Consider the following 24,484-nt stretch of genomic DNA (forward strand, 5'->3'; position numbering starts at 1 on the left):
GACTTGGATTAGATAATCACTGTGAGATATTTGCCTTTGGCACCATAGTGGACAGTCCAAACATTCAGTTTTTGTTGGATTCCAATGTTGAATGATTTCCTTGAAAAGAAAAACAAAAAAAGCAATAAGCTTGTGTCATTAAGATAAATCCTAGACCTTTAATCTTGTTCTCCAAGTGCTTTCCATCAAAAAGTTCAATTGCCCAATATGAAAGAATTATCCATTCATGGCCAAAGCCCCCCATTTTCTCCATTTAATGACACTTGTGTGAGGCTTCTCTCTCTGTCTCTCTCTCCCTACTTCTCTCTGATGTGTGTGTGTGCTGAACAGGTCATACATGGTTACCGGTTTTAGTTGTTTTTTACATGCTTTGAATTTCAATTTTGGTCAAGGTAATCAATATTTCTTTTACAAAAGGCCATATTTGTTTCAAGCCAAATGAATGTGTTTTATGTCTGAGGATGGTGAAAAGGAGTCTTTGTTTATCAAAATGAGAACATGGTTAAAAATCAAATGGTCTTAATTTAGTGAATGAGTCACCTTTAGTAAAACCAGTATATTAAAGCTTATGTCCCTAAAATTGCTTTGATATTAAAGAGTCCATCAATCCATCCATTCATCATCTGCCACTTGTCCATCGCTAGTCCATCGCAGGGCCACATACAAAGACAGATAACATTCACTAACTCACTCAGGGCCACATATACACTCATTCAGTGCAATTTTTCCCAAATTTTTTCCATGTTTTTAGGCTCCCGCATGTTTTTGGACTGTGGGAGGAAACCATCCCACTCTATATTAAGTAGTCATAAAATAATTTTGTGCCCTGTCATCCCCATCAACATATTTCTGCTAATACAGAGGAAAATGATGAATGTACCTGAATTGTCATAACACATTTATCAAATTGAAACTTTGGAGGCACTTGAGGCACTTCAGGTAAATTGATTCTGATACTCACTGACACTGTATATGGCAGTTATACTTCTTAAGCATGGCCACTTACTGTACAAAGCACATGTTTGTATGTGTTAATAAAGAGCTATGAAGCTGTTTTTGTAATTAATAGTCTTTCGTTATGTAAATACTCAAATGTTCTTTGCAGATATTGTCAGTTTGCTCTGCAATGACCCTTATTTTCTTACATGATTGAAGATGCACCATGTTCTTTGTAGTGTAAAAAAAAAGGAAAATAGGCAGTGATTTACTGCAGCATATTCCGTTTGACAGATCCAAGTACTCATCTTGTTCTCATTTCAAAATTTAGTTTGTTTGATTTTCAAGATATGTACAGCCCACATATTATTTTACATACAAGCACATTCTTCTCTGTTTTGCTCTTGGAATTCCAGTCCGACTGCTTGATATCACTAAGTGTAACCTTTGGCCTGAGAGTATTTCATTTCTATTGTTGAGCTGGCAATTTACCTTTGGAGGTGCTTTAAGAGATTTGATATAATCTTCCCTGCATGGAACTGTCTCAAGCTTAGGTGCAGTTTATATTCATGAGCATGAGATCTGTGGATAGTCTAGAGAGACTTTAATTACAGCTGGCACAATTGATGGTGAATGAGATAATTAGACTTTGGTAATCAAAAGTCAAGGTCACTGTGACCTAGAAAAAGTCATTTTGCTAGGTTAATTCAATCATGAGAAATTGAACAAAATATTTTATTTAATAAAATGATGCAATAGGACACACAAAACCGACATTATATTGTAGTGTGTGGAATGCTAGAATTCTTTGCGATCTGGGATGACTCTTGTGAGTACTCCAATGGAGAGAACTCCATTGGTGAATAGTTGTACAATGTTCTGCTTGATGTATGACACGGACCTGCACCGTTACTTGTCATAACGGTGTGAGGGGTTGCACCCCCAGTCTAACGTTAGCACTGAGAAAGACCCCCCTGGGTTTCCCCGGTTCGTAGGCTGTTAAATTAAAGCCATCTTCTAAAGAGGATAATCCTGAGAGCAAGCTATCCTTGACTCCACTTATTACTTTGAGAAACCCCAGCTTGCCACAATATTATAAACATACAACAATTATAAAAGCTCTTGTTAGGCGTCATTAAGTTTGGACCATTTTTGGGGTGTGTGTATTTACTAAATAAAAAATAATCTGTTGAATTTGCTGAAGATACCTAGATATCTACCTTTACCAAGGACATTGTGTGTCTAGCCACATTTGTTATTATCACTTTTCTTAAGATGCGAAGAAGGGCTTTTTTTGAGTGCTTGCCAGGATAGTTTAAAAAAAAAAAAGATATATTGAGAGCGAAAAAAGGGAGAGAGAGAGAGAGAGAGGAAGAAAGAGAGGGAAAGAGAGGCTAGAGAGGTAGGCCAGTGAAGTTGCTAGTTGATTCTGTCGTTCTGCCTGATGATGGTCAACAACAAACTCTTTTGCTTTTCCATGAAGGAGGTGTTACAGTTTTAAAAAGTGGTTTGTTCTGGTTTATTGACATATGTGTTCTGTTTGACAAAGATGTGAAAATATTGTGACACGTGACAGGCTGTTCATAATGGATCAAACAAAGTGAAATTTTAAAGCTGTGCACTTAAATTGGTAGACATACAAATAAACTGTCATACATAATATTTTTATTGCCGTTAAAATGGGAATATTATCTAGCAGCAGAGTAATATACTTGTGAGTGTAATACTTTCCAGCCACAAAAAGCAAAACAAAATATATATAAGATATGAATGTTAAAAAATAAGGCTCGGGAATGTGAGTGCAAAAAGAAAAAAAAAAAACAAAAAACTTTACAACTTTATAAGATAACTTGAAAAAATAAAAATAAGTTAGCAACATTTCAGTTTATTCTTAATATATGTATATAACTGATGCAATGCAAATGTTGACTGCTGTGGTTCAGGAGAGGGATGAAGATTTGTTCATTGTGCCAAAGGGGACAGAAAATTCTTGGTTAAACAGTATTTTTCTTAATTCCTTGTTGATGATAGAGTATCAGTATGATAATATTCTCAACCTATGCTGTCTTTTAGCATGACCTCCCTAAAAAAAAAACAAAAACAGATGGTTTGAAATAACGGACACATTTCACTTACACTGCCTTAAACAAGTTGAATAAGGTGAACAATTAGTTATATCATAGGTAAATAGCTAGGAATGCACCAATCTATCTCAAAATAAGATTTAGCTAGCCATCATCCTTGGAACTGAACATTGCTGGTTCACTTCCTGGTCCGTCCTAACCTGTCGAAGTGCTGTTGAGCAAGACGCTGAACCCCCCTGGTGCTGTTCCTTAGCTGCCTTCTGCTCATGGTTCATCCGTGATGGGTTAAATGCAGTGATCAAAATTTTAATGATGTTGTGCTCCATGTATAACTGTATTTGACAATGAAGGCATTTCCTCTTCATATCTAATTCTGACCTGTACTTGACTAGTAAACTGAATGTGTTGGTTGATTTCTGTCAGCTGTGCAGGTTATATCAAGCTGGTGATGTTATTCATTAATTCATGCACAAAGTTCCCTTGAACAAGCGTGGTCTATTTAAGGGCTGTCATTTGTGGTCGCTTGTGTCAATAACAGCCACGTGCTTGTTTACACACACCAGTGAATATGGGAGCACACCACAAAGTCAAAGGACTGTCTGGCAGTTACTGATAGAGTAAAGCGCTCATTTGGTGCAGAACCATACAGAGAAGTCTTTCAGCTCTTCTCCAGAAAATCCACATTATATTATATTGCTTTTGGAGTGGTAGTTCTTGTAGTTAAAATTCACTTCAGAGAACACTTAAACATCTGGGCCTGGGATTCAGTATGACTTTGTTTTAGCAATAAGAACTACTAAAACAGATTGATGGAACCACTACATTGCCACCATCACTTAAAAAGATGGTTTCAGCCAAGGAGAGTGTCCATTACCAAATACCAAATGGTTTTATTGTAGTTGAAGCCAAGTTCAACCCCCCGTCACAATTATCTGATATGGCTTTCTGTTGAATTTAGGGAGAGAAAACAGAGATGACAGTTTTTTCTCGGCTACACTCATCCCCCAAAGGTATAGTGGAGATTTATCCCTTTCCCCTGTTTCTATCACAGGGTGGACACATTTGAAAGAAAAGCTGTATCAGAATTTTGTTTATTTTTCAATAATGACAATGAACCAAACCCATCGCCTAAGTCAAGCACAACACCATGTTATCAATCAATCAATTAACTAATTAACTAATTAAGACACCACATCTTCTGAGAATATAGAGGTGTATTGTTAGACAACAAAAAAGCAAAAGATTGATGACAATTTCCTTAAACTTGAGGGAGTTGGGGATCAGATGATAGAGGGGGCACCCTTCCAATCGGAAGGTCGGCAGTTCTTGGCTGACATGCCACAGTGTCCCTTGGCAAGACACTGAACCCGACATTGCTCCCGAGGGTCTGTTAGCGCCTTGCATTGCTGAGTGAAAGCGTGTGTTAATGGGTGAATATGAAATGCAGTGAAAAGCTTTGAAAAGTTGAAAGGTGATGGAAGTGCTGTATAAGCAAAGTCTGTTTCCATTCCACTATACAAAGTGAAGCTGACCTGTATCATCTTGGATATTCATCCACTCATTTACATGCACACAATATACAAAACAGAATTAGAAGGTGTCACAAAGGAGTTTGGCTATATCATCCCTGACTCCAACCTTATCAATATACAGTTAAATTGATTATTATATTCATTTACAATATACACATCTATAGTTACAGTTTTAATTACATAAATAAATCTTTCTGTCAATTTTTTGGGGTCATCTTTGACACATTGATCAATTTTAATTTATGAAGTTTATCCGTCTCAATGATGAACAAATGCCTTGATTATGATCACTTTCTAACACACACACATTGTACAAGCCTTCTTGATCTGATTTTCGCACTTACAGAAGTAAGGTGTTGAGGAAAATCCAAATAACTAATTTTGCTCAAGAGAATTGTTATGAACAACAGCAACGACCTTGAAAATCAAATGTATTCTGGATGGATTCAGCAAAGTTTGACCTTGCATTATCACAAATGTGTGCCATTTCTGATATGTATGCTGCAGTGGATGAAGGAGGATTTTAAATGCAGCTTGTAAACCCCTAATTTCAGATATTTTATATATGAATAAAACAAAGCGGAAAACCTTGACCTCTTCAATAACTGTTTGAGTGGGCAGAGAGTACTCGGGGGACAACCTTAATTAGATATAATACCAGCCTAACACCAACATGTGCCAACATAGTTTTGGGGATTCCATCTCGTCTACCCCAGATTACATTGGGTGAAATAGAATTCATGATTTTATTAGCCACTGACAGGGAGGTCATAGTCCCATCTTCCATACTGGTACATCAGAAGATTAATTCTGACAATTATAATTTCAGTGCATGGCTTGATGTGGTGGATGGCTGCATTCTGGAGTAATCATGTGTAGTATGATCATTCATCAATTGAAATCCTCTGACAAAAATGTTTCATATATATATATATATATATATGTATATATACGTGTGTGTGTTTGCATGTGTGTGTGTGTGTGTGTGTGTGTGTGTGCGTGTGTGTCTGAGTACAGGGACAATTAAAATGAAACAATAGAATTTAGAGACGGGTCTGTCTCCTCGGTTTCATTAAAGGGTTTTAGGGTTTTAAGACTGAAAAGTAACAAGTATGTGAGCATATCCACGGTATCATAATTCAAGCTTGTGTATAACGAGAGCACAGAGGAATTTGGATTATAATTCTAAAATGAATGGCTAGACTACATGTTTTCATCTACAAAAATTCAAAACAATTTTTATGATGCCAAATCCCATCATGCTTTATTTGATCATCATACATATTTGTACTGTTAATAAAGCAACACCACTATAAAAGAAATAGGAACCGAACTACTTGTCAAATAATAATGTGATAATGCAGTGGCCTGAGTTTGAGCATTTTATCTCTTAGATGAGTGATGGAGAGTGTGGGGTCATTTAGTAAACCACCTGACTTGGAGCACCAGCTGGGTGTCACCTGGGAAAGAGGGTGAAGGTAATGGGGGTCAGTTTTTCCTGGATGGAGTCATGCATTCTTCTTCGCTTGCAGGGGGGTCAGAGAGAGTTAGTGAATTGATTAATGTGCTCTTAAAGAAAATAATGCTCTGGGCCCTGGCTTTGGTTCGTGAACGTATTTTTGAGGTACTTATCTGAGTAAAGGGGCAATATTTCTGTAAAAAAAAAAAAATATATTCCAGACATAAAAAAGTAGAAGTCTTTGCAAGTATTTTGATGACGCAAATTCTATTCAACCAAAATCCTCCGTCTTGGTAAGAAGAACCGAACAGGTAACTAAATGAGGTCCACATTTTATATGTAATTGCGCAACAAAATTACTACAATAAATGAACATATTTCGGTCAAAACAATAAATGGGTAAGATGGAAATTGTTTCTTGTCAATGAAATGAATATATTATGTTTTTGGTTGTTCTTTTCAAACACGGTTCAACTGTAGAACAAAATATTTTTCCTAAGTCACTTAAATGTCCTCTCAGTGTTTGCCACCGCTGAACATTGTGACAGTGTGGCTTCAACATATTTGCAACTGACAAAACAAACGTGTATCTCCCCTTCAGACAATAAGATACCTTAATGAGCTTTTGGAAATATAGCTTTAAATAAAGAAATTTGTGAAAGCCTTCCAGTTTGAAATTTTATCCATGTGTCAAATTAAACATTGAAATTCAAACACCTACGAACAAGCCAATGAGACAAAACGATTGGGACATTTATGGTGCACAGGTAAAATATAGGCTGTGTGCTGTGGATGAAAACTGGTCAAAGGTGTGTGGATCAAGAGTGAGGGCATGAGCTGCCAGATGATGTCTTTGCATAAATATTTATACCAATTTAAACCCACTTTTAAACCGATAGAAACATAAATTACACAATTATCTTCAAATTCAATTTAACATGGATTTGATATGATGAAATTAGTCCCTGAATCAAAGATAGGTACTTTTACTTAGATACAGATGATGTTAATTACTAGCCTGAGATCAAATTATGAGACTCATCCAGCTAACATGCCCAGCTTTTCACAGAGGTCATGTATTTCTGTGTTTTTCAGGCTTTTGGGCATGGAGCTTCTGAATCAGCAGAGGAATGAAGGTTGTGGGTCTTTTTCATCAACAAGCCATCACCAGGATCAGTAAGTCTTCCTTTGAGAAGACTGATTATGTCACATGGATTGGGAATTATCTGCAGAGTGCAGCATGGGTTCGATTACATATCATGTAAACAATTTCTTGTCAAGCATATCAATGATCTCATCTCACTAAGCCACTGGAAACAATGCCGGGTCAATTGTGAATTCTGAAATTGAAAATTAATGAGGGGGGAACGTGGTAAGAAAATACATTTTTCTAATTTTATTCATGTCCCAAATGTAAGCTTATGCAAAACAGTTCCTCCAAATGTGCATCAAGACTTCTTGAAAATAGACATGTGACAGGAAAAAAACAACCATTGCAATGGGGACCTATTCAAAATTAATAAACAATTCCATGTTGGAAATTGGTGAAATTCTGTCCAGTTTTTTAAATAGGGTTTCATATTTTCTAATCACGAATTTTTAGGATGTGAATACTTATTTAATCATGGGTCTTGGAGAGGTACCCAAATAAAGCGCAAACTGGTGGTAGAGTGTGCTGGGAAAAGAAGTCCCTCAAGGATCCATTGGGGATTTTAAGATGACTGACTCCAAAACACCAGTCCAATTAGAATCACAGGACTGCCTCATTTCTGTAAGACCCTTTTTTCTGGAGCTATCTCAAAGGCCTCTTTTGCAAGATAAACAAGTGATATATGGAGGGATTAAATCTGTTTAAGTCATATGTTCAGGCTAATCCCAGTTTTGATTAGAAATAAAGCAAAACATTGTGAAACTGCAATTTTTGTAAAAAAAAATCTTGCACTGCCCACAGTGCTCAGAAAATACAAAGAATTATATAAAATCCAAATTAAAAATACATCTGCATCAAATGTCGGACCTGAAACTACAAGGCATGTCTTATAGTTACAGACTGCTTACCAAAGCTGTAAGTGCTGTAAGTTTGCCCTGGAGGCTGTGTGGTTGTCGGCTACCATGAAGTTGATGTTCAAGCTTCACGACATTGGATTTTAAATGATTTTACTTCTGCTCTTCATCACTTCTAGTTTAAGCCCCGGGAGAAATGATTCCGGCAGACATAGGCTCCTCACTCCAATATAATTGTTTGTGACAAGTGAGTTCACAGTGGTACGTGCACCCCAAACTCAGCTGCAAGTGTGGGAATGTTTGTTTGGAATGGTCATAGTGTTTGTGGAAACAACATAGAATGATTCATTTCGTCCTTTTTGCGTAGAAGACCGCCAACAAATCCCTCTGTACTCTCATTTTACCTCCAGCAATGCCTGCAAGAGGTTACCTTCCCCAATCTAAGGAGAGCAAATTTTACTCACGAGTAGACACCACTGCCTTTCTTTTTCCTCCCTTCTAGCCTGCATCTTTTACACGACACATTTACTCAATAATTCTAGATCAACAAAAGTCAGAGGTGTTCATGTTTAATCAGACCTAGATTCAAGCTTAGCACACTGAAATGTGACATATTGAAGGCAGTCAAATTAATTCATGGGAGAAAATGCAAATCTGCTTTTTCCTATAATCTATCAGTGATTGATGGAATGCAAGAGGTGCTGAAAAGTTGTGGAGTCACAGAACTGTAGCTCTTGAAATAGATATGAGCAAGAGAATGTTCCAAATGATTCCATTCTCAATGCAGTGACTCATAAATATCACCTTACTTCTGTGTGAACAAAAGTGAATATCGGATACAAAGCAGGGAGCACAGATTCACCCACTCAACTTTTATTCATATTGCAAGCTTGGCAGAAATCCAGCTGTATTTTTACACAATCTAATATTGAGTTAAAATAAGGCTTGAAGAGTGGGATAACATTGTGTTCATCCTCTGTCTCTTCACTAAGTTTTTACTGTCTCTGTGGTGATACTTGTGGTACTACAGCCACAACTAATGTATGCTGTTATAAAAATCCAATTAAAAACACATTTTGATACTGGACTAAAATAGTTATGGCAGAACCCCCTTACATAATTTCATGTGTATATAAACATGATTTATCTCTGTCAATTGCTTCAAATTCACATTTGTTTTATGGAACTATTTAAATTCTTAACTTTTAAATTCATAAAATACGCATGCAAATTACAATATAATGTATAACAATCCTCAAGTAAATTGTGAATTAAAAAGACCTGTCTCTCCAGACAAGATAGATCCACAAAAGTAATGAGTAGTTTTGCAATGGAGCTTTCAAAATGTCCAATATAACCTTGAAAGATCAATGCAGAGGTTGGTCATCTGACCAAGTGGGTGATCTGACTGTAAAAACTCATATAAATACTGAGGGAAGATCTCGGTTTGTTACGTGAAAATATTTGTATGAAATGGAACCCATGCCTGAAGATTCAAATTTAAACATGACATTTGATATTCAAAAAAAGGTTGGTGTTATACAAAGGTAATCCTACTTCCAGGTTTCATATTAATCTAGGGATTACATTAGAGAGGAATGTTTCATGAAGAAAGATAACTGATTTTTAGTCTTGTTAGTATGTAAACTATTGAAATCATTTTTATGTCAGCAGAATATGATGTGTAATCTCTTGGTCTTAGGTTGTCGGCTTACTGATGATTTAGACTTGAGGTGCATTTGTCTAGTAGGAAGATAATACACCTTGATCCTGCTCAGCCATGGCTAGACCCAATGCCGACTATTAACTGGTCTTTGCATTCATCACATTATCTCGCACTGGTTAGTGGTAATGAGAAATTTGAAAAAAAAAATTATCTGTAAACAATGGATGTTCTCATCCATGGGGTTTAATTCATGGCGATAACCTAGAATGACTGATGACAGAAGCACATCCTTATTAGGATGTTCAGTACACAAACTGCACTTTACGACACATGCTGGAACATCAATGTAGCAGAATTTGTGTGGGTTTTCACAGAATAAAAGTGGGTCTAAAATACTTGCAATTGAGAGATTGGTTGAGGTGTTCTCTGATCCCCGGGTTTCTCATTAATGAATTGACATTTCAAAGGCTATAACTATCATCATTATTTAAAATGTGGCAACCTTCATCTGATAAAATCCCCAAAAGAACTGTTATATTGTGCCACAGTTACAATGACATCATTGTGCTGTTATGTCTCCCTTTTCTCTATTTTCACATAATCAATAAAATGTTTGTGTAGCACAGCTTGCTAGTTGGGCTTACTCTCGCTTGCGTTCAAATTTTTTTTCATTCACTCTGCTCGTGACGTTTTTATTTGTGAGGTGAAAGTCTTTCTGTTGTGATGTTTCTTACTTTATTTATTTTAAAACAAATGATAATGTTATTCGGGCTGTTCTTGTGGAGCTGCATGAAAAGGGAACCATCCAAATGTAGTCAGCTTAGTGAGTTGATTATTAGTTGATGCCATTGCTGAAGTCCCCAATTGTGAGGCTTCTTGGGATGCACAATGCCTGGCTTTCAGAAAGGGATAAAAAGTCACATTAACCACTAATATAAACTGCAGGAATACTTGATGCTGCTCTGATTCCCCACGAGCGCCTAGTACATGAGCAAAAGAAACCGCAATGCTGTCGCCCAGAGTCAAGTACAAGGTGCACGCTGTTGGATACGTCATAGAATGTAATGGATGGAACATGTGTCAGAACACTCATGTCAGTGAACGTGTCGGGGAGTTACTCATTTACCTTAATCAAACCGCTGGCTACTGTTCAGTAGCTCATTACCCTATGAGGATTGTGTCTCAGTGGACAGCTTCCGCTGAGCTCGTGGGTTACCCCAGAATGGCACAATTATAGATACAAAAAGCTTGAAGAGAAATATTTCCCCGGTTGCGCAGAGATTTTACCATCCACATAATTTTCTTCTGAAGAAAATGGCATACCTATCTATTTGGGCAGAAATCTAAGTTGTGCACAATAACAGACTTAGATATTTTCAACCAACTGCTACATATGTCTTTTTTTTTATTTTTCCTATTTTCGTGGAGCCTGCTGGTGTTAGATTAGACAGCCAGATCATTTGGAATCAGCCCTTTAGTCCATTTTTTTAATGGTGATGCTGTGAAAGTGTTTTCATTTTTTAAAACTAATATAATGGTAATACAACACGTGGATATAAACTATATTATCTGAAAATAAATATGAACATTTGAACTTGGTGGAAGCCATTCCTGTGTTCATTACCTGGATATTTCTGTAACAGAGTTACAACAGAATTGTGTTGTTCATATGTGGTTGTTTGTTTTTTTATTTTACTTTTGTGAATCATCTAACTTTACATTTGTAGGTTTCTTCTGCGTGATTATTGTTACTTGACATTTTATTTTGAGTCCCCACCTCTCATCATCTGATCCTGTTACAAATGCTTTTACCAAATCAGTTTGCGTTGTGGCTTCAGGGTATGAGACAAAATCTGCTTGCATAATTTTTAACATTTTATTCTGGTACATTTTAATTCCGTCTTCTGTTGCAGTCTGTCAGATCCTGACCCCCACCCCCACCTGCGCGTTTCTTCCTTTTTTGATTCAATTTTTTTGTTGTTCTCTTAAGTTGGTCCAACCCAAGCCTCTCTGTGATGACTATGAATAAAATAGGTAATCCTCCTTCTCTGCCTTCCTGCTTCTTCTGCATTTTGGTCCACTTGCCTCCTCAAATGAGACAGCAGGATGTGACCAAAAAATTGACTCATCAAAGAGCTCTGTAAGTTGAATAACAACTAAAAACGTTGCCTATTTAGAGAGGATTTCTCAAGGCCTACAGTTGAAGCAACTTAGAATTCAAGACCAGATATTCTGAGCTCATTAGAGATTTTTGCATAATTTTTAGGCTATTACTCTTGAGATTTCACCTTACTAATTCTCAACTAGTCCAGACAGTTAAACACCTTCATCTTAGTACTGAGGCCGCACCACTAGCCCTTGGCTTAAAGCTGATCACTCATCCATCCATCCATAAGGATTTTCAAAGACAGGCATAAAAACTCCAGCCTCCGGTCCATTCGAAATCATGCCCAATGGGCTGCTTCCCATCTGGTTCCACTTCATTCCAAAAAGACTACATAAGTTGATGTTGCCATTTTTGTCGTTTCACACAAATGCCCAACAGCAAAACAGATGTTAAGTCCTGGGTTTCAGAAATATGTCTGGGAAAATTCTATGGGATATCACCTCTTTCTCAACTGGAACTGTTGAATTTTGTTCCGTAGCACATTTAAGACAAACAACTGAAAAATCATGGCTTTGGATGGTTTGGGAGGTTTGGGCTGGAACCCCTTCATGAGATGCAAGTCTCATTGCAGACAACAATGGCTTATTACTATGTCCATTGGGTTTTGGACTGGGCAAGAATATTAGAATGGGGATCATATAATTGACAATGTTTACCTATCTATGGCAAACTTGCTAAGAGAGAATGAGCGCGGACGCAAGAGAGAGAGAGAGAGAGAAACCAAGAGATAAAGAAAAGAAATACTCAAATATGAAGCACTGACTGTCAAGTTGTGTCATCTATCTTTATGCCCAATACATATCTAAATGGCAGTTCCATGCAAAATCTGAAAAAAGTCGCAAGTGATGTATTATCTTTCTTATACCACCAGCCAGCCTCCTTGTTTACATCTGAATTAAACTGAGTTGAGTGGAACCACTCACCCTGTAACAGAGAAAACAAACAAACAAAAAGCAACCATTACACCAATAACATATAAAACAATATGAAAATTCATAGCAGCCTGGTCACGATTCAATGGGCTTTTTGATTCCTAATAATAATAATAATCATCATAATAATTATGATAATAATAATAATAGAGTACTACTCTAAATAGTCAGAATGTATTTCATGTAGTTGTTTACCACTTATTGTTTACCATTATTGATGGTTACATTTAACAGTGCATGCCCTTCCTCTTTTATATAATTTTAACATATATTTTTGATTTGATCTTCATGGAAAGCTATTAAATTGTTCATTCACACATCATTTATTGCCATAAATTCTACCTCCAGGACACTTGTTATAGTCAGCTTGGATTTACATGAGTTTGGAATGGGAAAGGACTCGAGTGCTGACCCAGTTTCATGGGGTAAAAATTGGAGGAAAAAAAAAAAAAAGCTGGAGTACCCTTACAAACTTCCTCCACGACTCATACAGTGGGTTTACTCTTTTGCTGGCCACATCCTCAGTATGTCCAAAAATACTGAGAATATCCATTGCCAGGTGAATTAATACACAACAGTGAATCTGGTTGTGAGCAGAATCCCACACAGATATTTTTTCACTGAATCAAGCATGTCACGTAAAGTAGTGCGGCAACTATTGGCTTTCAGACAGACATAAATTCTTATTGGACTCATGATGTACAAGTATGTTCTCACATGTTTATAACCTCAAAGTGTTATTTCCCTTAAAATGCAGATCTTTGGATATTTGAATGGACTTTCTACAGATTGACAATTTCAGATTATACCTTTTTTCACACCTCTGATGAAAAGCAGGTGTATTATTGCATTATGATGCCTTAAAGGAACTGTTCTTCACAAAATAAAAAGATGTCTTCCAAACCCCCCCCGGTAATAATGCCAATCACCAATTTTCAGCAGGAGCTTTGCACATGTCTGCAGATATTACGAGTTCTTGTTGAGCTCAAGTGGTACTTTTCAAATAAGCGTCATACATAAGAGCTTTGAAGACTTGGGTTTTGCCAGACAAGCAGTATGGAGGTATTTCTTTCCTTCCTTTCTAAAGCTTGAGCTAGTGGCCGCAGTTCTTTCTACTTTTTCAGAAGGAAATTTGCAGACTTTCTTTGAAATTGCAGGACTATTTTGCAGATTGATTGTACAGGTTACAATGGATTGTCTGTTTTGGTTGAACTATTCTTTAAATGGATGGGATTGCAACACAGTGGTTGGCGCTTCTGCCACAAAGGGGTTCACTTCTTTGTTCCCCCCCGTGTGTCTGCATGGGTTTTACACAGGGTTCTCCAGTTTCCTCCCAAAGTCGAAAAACATGCAGCAGGTTCATCGGAGACCCTATTAATGATGGACTGAATGGTTGTTTGTCTCTATATACGGCCCTGTTATCGACTGGCAACTGGTTCGAGATGAAACTGGCCTCTCACTGAATGGCAGCAGCCAGTACCCCCATGACCCTGATTACAGGATGAGCAGCACAGAAAATGAAATAATTATTATTCTTATATACAGTATGTGTCAGTAATTTCCTGGTGTAACATTTGTTTGGGGTCAAAGAGATTATCTGTATAATTAAGCTCTAACTTTGTTGAGGCTATAAATGCACTTTTCAACACGCGGATTTATGTATTCATCAATCATTGATTTGATATCGACCGGGTTTATCCTTTGTCAGAGGAGGAAGTTTTGTTTAAAAAAAAAAAAAAAAAAAAAAAAAAAGGTGAGTGTTTAATATTTGGTTTATATGACTAAGGCGCTCACGGATGGATATTTCGGGGGTTAAATTTGGAAGGGGGACAAACAACCCCCCCAGTCAGCCGCTCCACTTCCTGGCCATCACGCGGCCGGGATGTGAAGTGCATCTCTGAGCGCAGCATCCGTCTCTCCTCTTTCTCCTCCCTCCCTCTCTCGCTGTCCAGCCGACGCCGGGAGCAGCGTGTCCGAAAGCGGGAGAGAGAGGGAGAGAGAGTGAAAGAGAGAGAGAGAGAGAGAGAGAGAGAAAGAGAGAGAGAGAGGTAGAGAAAGAGAGAGAGAGGGGGGAGAGAGAGAGAGCGAGTGTTGGTGTGTGTGTGTGTGTGAGTGTGTATATGTGCGTGTGTGTGTGAGTGTGTGTGAGTGTGAGTGTTTGTGTGTGTGTGTGTGTGTGTGAGTGTGTGTGTGTGTGTGTGTGTGTGTGTGTGTGTGTGTGTAAGAGAGAGGGCGGGGGGGGGGTAGAGAGAGTGTGCGCTGGTGAAAAAAAAAGGAAAAAAAAAACAGACAGCACGCAGGGGCTGCTTTTCCCCAAGAAAGCTGCGCTCTCTGTTTCCTGTGCGTCTCTTTTTTCTTTTTCTTTGGCTGCTCTCATTGTCTCTGCCGGCAGTGATAAAGCGAGCAGGTACCATCTGTCCATCCCTCTTTTTTTATCCCGAGTTGACGTTTTGTTTGCTGCCCCTTACAGATGTTGTGTCGACACTTTTTTTGTGGGTCGTGGTGGACGGGGGTGGGGAGGGGTTATGGAAGGAGGGGGTGTGTGTGTGTGGGGGGGGGAACTCCCTCCTCTAATGGAATTTATTGTGAATGTTTTGCTCTCTTTCAGCTCATCCGGGCCTCTCTTTTTTCTGTTTGGAATAAGAAAAGCGTTGCTGGTTTTCAGACTTTGAGGGGAAGAAAGAAGGAACTCCTCCGAAATTTCCCCGGGAATTAATTCCGACTGTCCCCGGTAAGACGCGCATCGCCTCCGCAAAACGCACGCAGCACTTTTACCGTCCACATTCCATCATAACCAAACATTTTCTAATAAATACATCCGTCACGATTCAATTATTTCTGTTTTATTTGTAGTTACCGGGGCTTTGCGTCCGACCGTCGGGGCTTTATAGTAAGTAGCAGCCTTTACTTTTCCATGCTTCTTCTAAATCTGCGCTTTGTGTGTGTGCTTGTGTGTATGTGTGCGCGTGTGTGTGTATGTGCGCGTGTGAGTGATCCAACGTCGGCGTGGTTGGTTCGCGTTCAGCTGTGTGTGTGCGTGTGTCGTGCACGCCTTGCGAGGTGGCGCCCAGGACGCATCGGAAATTCCTGCAAGTGTTGGCGGCGGAGCAGAGGTGTGCTGCCTCTCAAACAACAGATAGATCCGCTTAAGCTTTTTTTTTTTTTTTCTGTCTTCCAAGTGTTGTTTAACCCGTAAGAGACAACAAGCGGATGTCAATTTTCACTACTAAATAAAACAAAAAAAAAAACCCAACATAAAAACACAAAAAAAGGTGTATGCAATTTCGTGGTCGCACTTGTCCAACGATTTCGAATCGGAGGGATGGTTGCGTGTTGCAACGCGTTAGGAAAGTTTGATCGTGCAAAGTATTTGTTCTGTTTGAGTGTATTTGTTGTGATTCGAGTGATGAGCGCGGTGGGTGGGCTCTGACTCACCCACTTCACCCATTCTGCTGGCTGAAACTGACAGACGTCAATATCAGGTTTGAGCTGTGATTGACAGCGGATCATCTCTGTGGAGGGAAAGGGCCACTTTTATCCACAGTCCCTCACTGGAAGCTGAATTTGGTCTAGCAGTTTCATGATTCATAAAACACTCTCTGGGTTAGAAAGTATTTGTCAGACTATAGCTGACAAGTGATTCATATATCGCCAATTACCCTTGATTTGCAGTCACATGTCACGACTTAAAAAGAGTGGGGGGAAACTCTAAAAGGCAAGATAATGAAGTAAAAAGTTTGTATGGCTCACTACGGCGTAGCAAGCCATGTCGAGGAAAGCCATCGCAAATGAGGGCGAGGACAGCTCACGCAGGCGGGGAGATGTTTCCTCCGAGGCTTGTGCCAAGTGACAGAGGACTAAATGAGCTGGACCACTGAGAAGAGGTAATATCATTTGCCCGTCAAGAGGAGGTGCGGGACGTGGGCCGCTGATGTATTTCAGACAGAACTAAATGGTAATCATGCTAGACAGGAATCTGACAGGATGAATCTGCATGTTTGAGCATGCGTGAAACACAGTGACCTGCCTCTAAGTCCTGAGGATCCAAATGCTGTTCATCAATTGACTTGTACAACTATCCTTCTCTTCGTATTGTTTCGCATACTCAAACCTGGAAGGTGATGAGGAACACTGGCACACTGTAAAAAAAAAAAAAAGAAACCAATTGTGTATCTAATATAGTTCTGCCAGAAGTAATAGAATAAACAACAGGGACACATGGAGAGAGAGAAAAAAAAACAAAAAACATCCTTGTTCCTTTTTAAGATGTCTTTTGACGGCTCAACAACTTTAAACATCGCAGCAGCAGTCCTTCAGGCTAGCTGTCTGTGAGTGCTGGGACCATTTTGATCACAAAAATAGATTTGTATCACACACTGAGGGACCGAATATCTTGCGACACTTTCCAGAAATGGTCCCAGGTATGGACGTCCCCTGCCATTCTTAACCCACTCACTCTTCTCTCTTTTTTATAAAGTGGCGGCTTTCGCTGATTTTCCTTTGAGTCCCCCTTGTGTCGTGTCCCCCCCCCCATCAATCATTGTTGGATGGGATTTCAACAGCAGCTAGAAGTAGTAAGTATACAGGACGGGTACGCCTGCTCATAGTCACAGAGCTCCTCCACATTGACCCCCGGAGACCCAACCAGCAGTGCCAGTTACACAGCTGCGTCTCTGCAAATCTTTTTCTCACATTAATTATGTCTTAACATGGGTTGTTGTAGAGGGGCTGCGTTGACAACACCCACACTTTTCTTCTGCTTACCGTGCCTCCCTGGAGAATATTTGTACTGAGCTGTAATTATAGTTTATAAACTTCATCCAAATGACATATTCAGGGCATAGCTCAGATGGCAAGTGGCTGTAAACACAGGGAGTAATAAATTTATTACATCGTATTTTTTTCTCCCCTCTTCAGATTTATACAATGCTGGATATACATTGCATGTTTTTTTTTTTTTTTTTTTCTTTTTTGTCATAAACAGGACAGTGCAGACGAGCATACTTGAGCATACAATATTTAAGGACTGCACAGTTTGTGGATTTTTAACAAAAAAAGGTGGTGGCAGCGTGCCCACAGAAGAGAGTCAGCTATATTATTCCTGTGTTTTTACTGTAAGGAACACCTTGAATGTGGTTCAAGGCACGGCGAGCTGAGTAGCCCCTCTCCCAGGGGCCGCTTTATAATGAGGATGCGCTGTCAGATAATTAGATACACCTGGCGCTGGCGTTTTCAGGATATTTTGATTCATCCCAAAATAAAATGCCTCAGCCTGCCAACATGAAAGAAAAAAAATATCCCGCTGTCACATTGCCTCGTCTCTCATGGTGGCAATGTTTTATTTATTTATCCCCATCTTTATGCTCTTGGATGATGCTGGCTTCATTTGTGCTCGCTGATGCATTTTTGCGCCAAAGTTTCTCATCTCTTGCCGAGCGAGACGCTCACTTAAATGGGTGCCAGTGTCCCTCTGTGGACATGGACTCGGAGAGTGTTGTGGTGCTGCTAAACTTAATGACTCCCTTAGCAGGGAGGCACAAGACATAATTCTATTCTTATTTTTAAAAAAGCGCAAATGCACAGCACCTCAGATGAACACAGTCTTAGATGTGTCTAGTCACGTTTCTGAAAATGAGAACGGTGTAGGTGTGTATGTGAAGGGAACATTCCTCTCAAGATAGAGTGTGTGCTTTTCCATTTGTGCTTCCCTGACAATGTTTACAGGCATTTGGGGATTTTAAAATTGATGAATGCACATGAGAACTAATCAGCCATTTCATGAACCTAGTGGCAGGCAGTGAATGATTTATTGAATTTGGTCCAGTCTGTGCGAGCCGCACACACATTTATGCACAGCCATGCACGGAAACACACTCCTGAATCTGTCTTTTACTAAGCCATAGATTAGAAAATGCTGCATAAGATGAAACCTGCTCACCTTTACTTTTTATTTATCAAGTACACAACTCGACTCATAAATCAGATACTTGTTAAGTTGTTAAAAAATAGCTTTTGTCTTGTGGAAGACATCATTGCTATTATGTTTGATAAATGTGATACAGCAGGGAGTGAACTGTCCCAGGCTGCTTATGTTATCAAACTATGACTCCCCCCCCCTTTGTTTTTACTCTGGTCGCACTTGCTGGTGTGGAATATGCTTTGCTCTTCTAACATCGTGACCCATTGCACCGCACACAGTCACTGTCTGTGGTGATAAATCACAGAAGGCCAACACAAATTCAAGTTAAATTTCATTAAAATTGCCTCAGGCTAATTCTTCTCAGAATGTTGAGCACCTGTGGTTATTGCTGAGTGAAGAGAAACACTTTCAGAGGTGCTCAAGGTCAGCTGGACTCAGTTTGTGTGAGTGTGTGTGTGTGTGTGTGTGTGTGTGTGTGTGTGTGTGTGTAGCCTGAGCTTTAACACTAAAATTTAGTTTTTACAGTGACAATGAAATTAAATGTGTGGTGTGACAGAAGCATGAAGAACATGCAGAATATGCAATTTAGGAAATAAAGAAAAATGTAATTTTAAAATAGAGATGTGTATTTGCAACCACAGGTATTTAACAGATATCTGGGACCTGGTGCCATTTACAATCCTAACTAAAATTCATGATTTTAAGTCCCTTATCTTCCATCTACTTCAAATTAGTGAAGACTTGAAGACACAAACAAAGAGTAGAAATCATAAACAAATATAACCATTGGAAGGAAACAGTTTACGCATGCAAGAGTACACGTGGAGGTTTAAATCAATTAGACGTAAGGACAAACTAAAGATACAGCACTCACAGCCTTTGAAGAAACAAAATCAATGGAAAGAAAATGGCCTATGGAGTGACACTTTATCCAGCACTACACACCTCAGGTACACTAGCAGTAATTCTGTAAAGCCTGGCAGCAAATATGATGTCAGTTTGATCACGTCATTTCATTCAGAGCATATTTTCTGCCTGTGTCCCAGTCAGAAATGTTTCCTGGACATGCAGGCAACAGTGGTAATAGACAGTAAAGCTCTCAATAAATTACATAATGTATCATGATTTAAATTCATGGTGACTAGGTTGTTTAAAGTGATTTCAAATAAAATGTTCTGAGGGATATATTAAGATAATTTGAGTTTAACCACCTAATTATAATATTATGTCAAATAACATAATGTATGTTAAAAGTGCTGAATGGAAACGCATTTTTCAGTTATATCACATTTATAAATAATTTATTGATCGTTGTACTTATGGTATTTTTTCATAATTGCTATTGACCCTTCTTTAACCTTCTTATACCAGTGATTATTATTATTATTATTATTATTGTTATTATTATTATTTTTGTTGTTGTTGTTGTTGTTGTCATTATTATTATTACTATTATCGTCATATTACTATTATTGTTGTTGTTAAAGAAAAAAGAACTTCAAACTGACATGTATGTGAAGGTTAGGAGTGAGTTTAAAGAATCTTGGGTGTCTGTGTGGCCTTTTAGTGAAATATATAACATTTGTATAAAGCCTCGAGCTTTGCATTGTCCATCAAACTTGATGCTGATAAGGCTATTAATACACTGCTAATGATCACACATCGGCACTCAAATGAGGCAAAATGCTATTGGGAGCAAATCAGAATTCAGTGTATTGCTCAAGAGCACTTTCATTTATACACAGGGAAAGCTGGGGATTAAACTGCCAACCCAGAGATTAGTGGATGAACCTCTCTATCTCCTGAACCCCCTTCAAGTAAACAGAAATGCCAATACTCTTCATGCCCTATCGTATGGCATTACTTCCAGGTTTCTCTCTTTTGTCCCTGGATAGCAGGACATCAAACCCTTGTCAGGAGAGCATGATTTGAAATTCAATTCAAGCCATAGCTGAGGACTATGGTGGATGTTTTCCTTCCCTGCTTGACTTACTGTTTTGTTATTGCCTGAAGAACATGTGTATCCATATTGTGTGGTTGAACTGGAAATTGCTGTCTTTGTGCTCTAACATGACAGAAACTTATAAAAGGAATGAATATTGAGAAAAGATAAAGACAAGAGGGGGGCGTTGTTGAGCTGCTCCCACTGTCAGTCATTGCCTAAACTGTGTACACGGGGATGGATAGTGTATCATAAATATCTGTCCAGAAATGCACTCCAATACAAGAAGGATACATGCTACGGTTTGAAAGATGACTATAAAGTGGAATTGATTTTTTTTAGTCCACATGATATTCAGCTTTCAAATATCATTAAATTTGAATATCACCTTTCCTGCTTTTTGGACACGAGAGGGTCCGATATGTTGAGTATTGGCTTGAAAGTCTGCCGGAATATGGATGCAAAGGAGGATAGATAAACAAATAGTGCAGGCAAGTTGGTGCCAGGGTACTCTGCACAGTTCGATGCTGCTGCCTCAAACCGACATGAACAAGAGAAATCAATTAGACCTACTCGGTTGCTATCCAAGGGACTTCCACCATGAGAAAGGGAAGAGCAAATCAAAGCATTTAAAAAAAAAAAAAAAGAAGAGAAAAGTAAGCTTGAGAGGCATTTTATTCTATTCCCTGTCATATCAGCTGCCTTAGATCTCAAAATAGCATTAATGTACTATGCATTCATCCAAAGGATGCTACAGCTCCTCAAACCTTCTCCATCTACATTTTGAACCCATGCAAAACTTTTCTCGCTTACTTTCCATCGGTGGTGGAAAAAAAAGAATAAAATATAAATATAATATTTTGACGATACTTAAAAATAATTGCCTATTCCTATTGTTGCAGTAACCTTAACTTTACATTATTCTATTAATTTTCATATTTCAGAGCCATCCGAGCAGTCATGTGGACACCACTGTGGATTTCCTTTCTACTACCTACTGTACATCGCTGCTGTGTTTTGGAACAAATTCAAATCATTATTTCCCCATGGATTCATTATTTTCATACATACAATCTGTAGGATCCTTTAAATTCTACTCATCCACCATGAAGCAGTCCAACTAATGTGGAAGGATAGTAAGCCTAGTATCCACATCTTATAATTTATTGACAGTATTTTCACAGCCAGTTAGAGTAGTCGTACTATTATTCAAAATATATGGACTGCTAACATCAATATCCTCTAAGGTCTATATGCTCAAACTTGACTTAATAGACATTTAGAATCCATATGTGCCCTTCTACACGATCATGAGGAAATTATTTTGCATAACTGGCATAGATGAACGAAAGAGATGAAGGAATTGATGTCATGCATATTTCATCAGACGAGCGAGGCAATATAGTGTAAAAAAAAAAAAAAGGTTGAGAGTGCACAGCATGGACTTCACAGGACCAGGAGGCCTCCTTCTCTTTGATCAGAGTGAGTCAGGACACTTCTGGAGCAAGCCCTGCCTTGGACATTTAAATCAAGCCTTCGATAGGCTCTATGGCTGGTTGGAGATAAGTGTAATCTCTACATAGTGGAGAAAGTGGACACTCCTGCAATTGTGCCGGAGTCTATTATATGGTAGATATGAAACCTTTTTTCCATGTTTTTCCTTGATAAATTTCTAGCAGTTGGTGAGATGGGGGCATTCTGCTGAGTGGAAATGTAGTTCGACAAAGTCAACCTGCCTCATGAAATCTTGTTAATGATTATGAAGGCTTAGAGGGTGGTATAGAAGATCCGGAGGGATTGATAAACAGAGACCCATGCATTTATTTGTTCCTGTGGTGCTATTTAAGAGTACATTTGCAATGACAGACATATTTTGAAGAGGAAAAAAAAGAAAAGCAAATAATAATATTGAGAATCTGTATGATCATGTGCTGATAAAATAATGAATTTTGAACAGCAAAGGCTTAGAAAACTGCAATCCTTCTATAATCCTATGTGTACAGTTAGCTCAGTCCCCTGACAGAGCACACATGTAAACACAGTTACCCCACCGCCCACTCAGCCCTGCTGTAGGTTTGGCTGTGGGTGCTCAGCAGATCCCTCAGCATCATTGGAGAATAACAATGAGGGTTTTGGGAGGGATAATTTCCCCAGCACACAGCCATACTGGGTAGGGTTTATGTAAGACCTCAGCTTCTCAAGCTCTCTGCCAGTTTAAGACGACAAACAAATGGTACCAAGGAGTTGTGATTTGCCAAAGGGGTGGGATTGCATCTCTCCATGCTATACATACTGCTTCATTCTCCCTTCACGCATAGACATCATCCACCTGTACATATCCAGGCCCAACAATGTGTCATGGCTTCTGATAGTATGTCTCATACGTATCATTGATGTGTGTTTGTCAAACCATTGTTTTATATTTTTTTTGCAGCAGCTTCACCGCCCACTTTGAAGCCACCTGCTCCCCTTATCCTCTTCTTCCTACCCTTTGTTTTCCCTTTCGTATATTCCAATGATGAAGGCTGGGATCTGTCAAAACCCATCCTTTCTTCTGTCTGACTTGTCACCATTTTAAAATGCATTTACTTATTTATTTTTTTGGTAAGTGGGCTGGTACAGAAATTCACTCAGCCCTGACACCCCAGTGACGCTTATAATGTCAAAACAGGTAAAGGCGGAAGGGTTTTCTTCTTGAGTTAAGCAATGTGTGGTTGCTTCTGTTTTCATTTCAAAATTAGTTGTATTGATATTGGAGCTTGTGTCCTTAGTGCGCCACAGCTAGATATTTTAAGATTACGATGTAGAAAGTCAAAATCGAGACTGAAGTCAGATCTACTTTGCCTATTTTGATAATTCCCATTTGTTGCCCATATTTCTTGTTATTTTTGTACATGTCAAGTTTGCAAAAAAAACAAAAACAAAGCACCATAATTTGTAATCTTTGGCAATGAGGGAGGCCATCTCTACAGTGTTTACACAGTTGCAGAAATTTTCTCTTTTTGAGCATCACTCAAAAGTGCCAGACTAGCTGTATTTAAGCTTAAGTGCTTGAATAAAAAGCATTGCCTGATGAGAAGAAGCTGGGAATTCCTAAGTGCATTTTCAGAAGATTCCATCAACCTGCATGTGTGTTGCCTAAATTTGGCAGGAGAATGAGTGCAGAGGATACATTAAAAAAATGAATTTTATGACACGTGAGGGTTATCATACTGTACATCTAAAAAGACAACAAATCCCAAGATCAAGTAATCCTAACAAATGCTGTTGAAAGAATGCCTGTGAATACGCAAGGTTACACACAGTACTTGAGAGTAAGGTCTACCTTTATCAGTTCATACCACATAAATACACCGTAGATAACATTAGGATGCACTGAGTTGAGAGTAACGGAAAAATCAATGTGAGGTACAAATTAAATTTGGCCCAAAGAGCCTTTAGGTAAAGTGCAATTTCAAAACAAATCTTTTTTTTTCCCTTGGGTGTCTGATGGTGGATGGAGAACGGATGGTGGATCTAGCTATCATGGAAAAAGACATAGGCTGTTCTGAAAGTGGGGAAACACCCTCATTTCACTCCTAATGGCCTCCCCTTTGATTGTCTAATATGGTTAGGGCTGTATGTCCCTTATCAGATCATATCAAAGGTCAGTGACGTCCTGTAGACAAATCAATCTCCCTGTCTGAGAAAACACAGTGGAAGCATAGATTGAGGGAGCGACAATCCATCTCATGGACCCAGAATGAAGGTGGCTGAGGAGAAAAGTAGGGGTGAGGAAACTGTGGCATCTGCTGCTTAGAGAGGTGAGCAAAAAAGGTGAAATTGAGCTATTGACAAAGGGA

At 38.7% G+C, this 24,484-nt stretch overlaps 1 long non-coding RNA gene across 1 annotated transcript in view; it reads left to right on the forward strand.

The window, feature by feature from the left end:
• The first annotated feature begins 15,032 nt into the window (after positions 1-15,032).
• The window catches only part of LOC147223624 (uncharacterized), a 202,496-nt gene continuing 193,044 nt past the window's right edge, over positions 15,033-24,484 (forward strand). The window contains exons 1-3 of the long non-coding RNA XR_015107582.1: positions 15,033-15,187; positions 15,389-15,511; positions 15,634-15,670. This is a non-coding gene — a long non-coding RNA (uncharacterized LOC147223624). The remainder of the gene's footprint in view (positions 15,188-15,388; positions 15,512-15,633; positions 15,671-24,484) is intronic.

The sequence above is a fragment of the Fistularia commersonii genome, chromosome 19 (assembly GCF_037954325.1).
Source record: "Fistularia commersonii isolate RoL2024-O1a breed Wild chromosome 19, RoL_Fcom_v1.0, whole genome shotgun sequence".
Classification (NCBI taxonomy): Eukaryota; Metazoa; Chordata; class Actinopteri; order Syngnathiformes; family Fistulariidae; genus Fistularia; species Fistularia commersonii.